This window comes from Myotis daubentonii, chromosome 12 (assembly GCF_963259705.1).
Source record: "Myotis daubentonii chromosome 12, mMyoDau2.1, whole genome shotgun sequence".
Lineage (NCBI taxonomy): Eukaryota > Metazoa > Chordata > Mammalia > Chiroptera > Vespertilionidae > Myotis > Myotis daubentonii.
The window spans coordinates 78,324,941-78,328,808 of record NC_081851.1 but is presented as its reverse complement, the minus strand read 5'-3'; the positions used below and the strand labels follow the sequence as shown (position 1 = coordinate 78,328,808).

At 54.4% G+C, this 3,868-nt stretch overlaps 1 long non-coding RNA gene across 2 annotated transcripts; it reads left to right on the top strand.

Annotated features, from left to right (window-relative positions):
• The first annotated feature begins 131 nt into the window (after positions 1–131).
• LOC132213653 (uncharacterized) lies at positions 132–3,314 on the top strand. 2 transcript variants are annotated; one of them, XR_009448044.1, is made up of 3 exons: positions 132–430; positions 2,129–2,611; positions 2,858–3,314. It is a non-coding gene; the product is annotated as an uncharacterized LOC132213653 (long non-coding RNA). The 2 variants fall into 2 exon arrangements; XR_009448043.1 differs by lacking the exons at positions 2,129–2,611; positions 2,858–3,314 and adding an exon at positions 860–1,189.
• Positions 3,315–3,868: the final 554 nt, after the last annotated feature.

The following is a 3,868-nucleotide window of genomic DNA, read 5'->3' as shown; positions in this document are numbered from 1 at the left end:
GAGAGTCCCGCCTCCCGCCCCGCCGCTGGCCAATGAGGCCTGAGCGCGCGGAAGGGGGCCGAGGGGGCGGGGCGCGCGGGGAAGCGGCGGCTCGCAGGGTGGGTCGGCCTGGGCAAGTTCGGTTGGCCGGCAGGCTGCGGCTCTGGCCACGGGGTTTCCTCCAATTAGATCCAGGGTAAAAGGACGTCACTGTTGCCATTGCGATGCTGGGACCGACACTCCCCGTCCTCCCCGCCGTCCCCGGCACTAGTGGGTGCGGCACGGGAGCCGGAGGCCCGCACGGCGTCGCCTGCCGCAGCCGTGGTGCAGAGGGTGCATTGCCTCCCGTGGACCCGGGCAGCTGCGGCCTGGCCCGCGAGGGTGACACCATCGGCGGCGGTTTCGTTGCACAAGCGCCTTTCTTTCCTCCGCCTTCCTATGCGCGACAAAGGTTTGGAGCTCGATACCCTGAACCCAGCCTTTAATGACGTTAGGATTGGGACTGCGAATTAGAAATCATCCCATTTCCGCCAGAGAGGAATTAGCTGCTGGAGAAAGTGGCTGTTGTCTGGCTTTTACATGAGAAATTCAAGTTTTCCGACTGGCACCCAAAACCTGAAATTCCCTCTGTAAAATACTCCCAAAAGGTCCAGGCAGGTCTCTCTGGCAATGCCAGGTTTCATGGTTTTCTTTAAAATGAGAAATGACTTTAGAGATAATTTGGAGAAAAACACCCATTAATCCCTCTCCACCCCACCAAATAAAAGCAACCATTTTTATATTTCTTTCTGGCCTTTTCAGGTTATGCATCTAAATACGTATTTTCCACATCGTTGTGTTATGTGTACCCACCTTTTATTTTCTGGTCTTACTCTCCCAGGTGGTGGCTTCTGCCTTTCTCCTGGTGAACACCCTTGGGAGGTGAGAAAGATTGTCCCACGTGCCTTATATTTAGGGTCATAGCTGGCACTTTCCTTTTCCTCTAACAGAGAAGAGACCCTGCCCTCCAGCCCCGCTTCTCTCCTGGCACTTCCCCAGTGCCCTCCCCCGAGAAAGGCGGCTGTCCTGGGCACCTGGGAACCGGCTTTTGTGTCATCCAAACGTGAAAATCGCCATCTGTGCTCACACTGCCGTGATTCCAGCTCCAGCACATCCGAGGGAGAATGGGTCACTGAAAGCAAAGGATGCCAAAAAATAATAATAAAAAATAGAACGGCAGGCATGGTTCAGGGGTTGAGTGTCGACCTATGAACCAGGAGGTCACGGTTCGATTCCCGGTCAGTGCACATGCCTTGGCTGCGGGCTTGATCCCCAGTGTGGGGTGTGCAGGAGGCAGCCGATCCATGATTCTCTCTCATCGTTGAAGTTTCTATGTCTCTCTCCCTCTCCCTTCCTCTCTGAAATCCATAAAAATACATTTAAAAGAATAATAATAATAATGATCATTATTATTATTATTTCAAAAGAAAGCAAAGGATGCCACAGCCAAGAAAGCATTTCAAATTCCAAGTGGAGACGGGAGCAGAGTAGAGAATCTCAAGCAAGGAAGATCTGAGCGTGCAGACAGATCGCAGGAGGTGCTGACTTCTCAGAAATCTGTGCTCCCGCCCAGCTGCCCCTCCCTGTCCCGGCTTGTAAAGGTTGCTTTGTGCTTTGACGGACAGGCGAGGCCGGGGCTGGAAAGGGCCGATGTCTTCCTGCAGAAATGCCTTCCTATGTCCCCGCATTTCTAATGGAGGGCCCTGCTGTTATTTCTGGAATCCCCGGGGCTGGGCTGCGGACACACGAGTGTTTATGGCCATGTGGGCTGGGGTGGAGCTGGACACCAAGAAATCCCATTGGAGAGAATTTGCATGTGGAAGGTCAGATAAAATGCTTTCTGTGTGACCAGCGAATTTCGAGCTGACCGGAATGAGAGACAGCTCTGGCGGGGAGAGGCCAGCGGAGGGAGATGGGGGATGACTGCTCCTCAGGGGGGAGGGCTGTCAGGGAACTGAACTGTGGGAGGGAAGGAGGGAGGAGACATGCACAGGAATTCTTTGTCAGAAAGTCCGGGCTGTACTGCCACCTCCCCAGGTGACCTTGGGCAAGACGTTACTGCTCTCCTGTAGCTCAGTCTCTGAAATCTCTGCTTTCATTCAATCATCAGGTAAGTACTGAGCACCACCTCACATGGTCATGGTCATCTGGAATGAGGGGTGAGGCTGCCTGGGAACAATGGCGCCCTGTGGACTTGTTAAGGACGTTAGGAGGGACCAGCTCAGATCTAAACTCCTCTGCACCTGGGAGAACTCAGGTTGAGAAAGTGAAGGCTCTGGAAGTGCCCGGACACATGAAGAGCTCGCATTTATTGAGTGAGCACACGTGTCAGACACTCCTTTGAGTCTTTTGCAAGTACGTGTTCGCCCATTTAATTTGCCTGACGCCGCTATAAAACAGCTACTGTTATGATCACAGACCAGGAAGTGCAGGCCCAGGGAGGGCGGGCATCGTGTGGAGTCGCCCAGCTCATGAGTGGCAGGGCCTGGGTGTGAACTGTGCCCCGGGAGCCTGTCCCTGCAACCGCTCTGCCAGCTCTCTGCTCAGTGTTGGGGGGGCGCTTAGAAAGCCCAGAGTAGACTCTGTCCTCTAGGTCAGCAAACCGCGGCTCGAGAGCCGCATGCGGCTCTCTGGCCCCTTCAGTGTGGCTCTTTCACAAAACACCACATGCGGGCACGCACGTACAGTGTGATTGAAACTTCGTGGCCCATGGGCAGAAGTCGGTATTTTGTGGAAGAGCCGGTATTTTGTGGAAGAGCCACACTCAAGGGGCCAAAGAGCCGCATGTGGCTCGCGAGCCGCGGCTTGCCGCGCCGCAGTTTGCCGACCACTGCTCTAGGAGTTCCGTCCTAGTAAACCCTGCGCGTGGTAAACACCCCCGCCAATGCGCTGGGGAGATCTCTAGGGAACAGACAGCGAACAGAGAACGGACAGCGAAGCTGTTTTCTTTGTTTGACGGTCTTGTTATCTTTTCTAAACGACTGGGTGAGAAGAGGCTGTGAGCACACTGAACTCAAAGCCAAAAGATCCCAAATCCCCGCCCTGCTCTTGGTTTGAGGTTTGACCTTGGACACCGTGGTCCTCTCGGAGCCTGGTAATCCCTGCCTAGAGTGTCTGTGGAGCCATGACACAGGAGAATGCTGGGCCCTCAGCAAATATTCGTTTCTTCCTTCTCTCCCTCGGCTTGGGGGTCCCGGGTGGTGTGTGTGGGGGAGCCCAACATGCTGCAGGGGCCTTGGAGCCTTAGGAACCCTTAGTGAAGGCTTACCTCCTGAACTGTGTTGTAATTAATGGAGTTAACGGCCTGCAGAATGGCCACATTCCACAGACATTTCAGAGTGAATAAGTCAGGGGTCCTCAAACCACGGCCCGCGGGCCACATGCAAACACAAATATTGTATTTGTTCCCGTTTTGTCTTTTTACTTCAAAATAAGATATGTGCCGTGTGCATAGGAATTTGTTCATAGTTTTTTTGTAAACTATAGCCCGGCCCTCCAGCGGTCTGAGGGACAGTGAACTGGCCCCCTGTTTAAAGAGTTTGAGGACCCCTGGAATAAGTCCTCCAGGTTGAGTTTTCTCTGGTAAATGGTTTCAGTGGGGTCTCTGCCCAGAGCAGTAGGTCATCGGCCAGGAGCTTCCTCCTCTCCTGCCAGAGGCAGGTATTTTACCAACAAACCAACACCTGTGTGGGGCTCCTTAGACCTTCGGTTTAGAGTCCTGGAAGGGCTCCACCTGCATGAGATTGGTGGAGGGCCGGGACAGGTGGGGAACGCCTGATGAGCAGCACCTTCCCGCACGTCCCCTGGCTGAGGGCCAGCTGGGGCCTGCAGGGGGCGAGGCTGGCTCCTA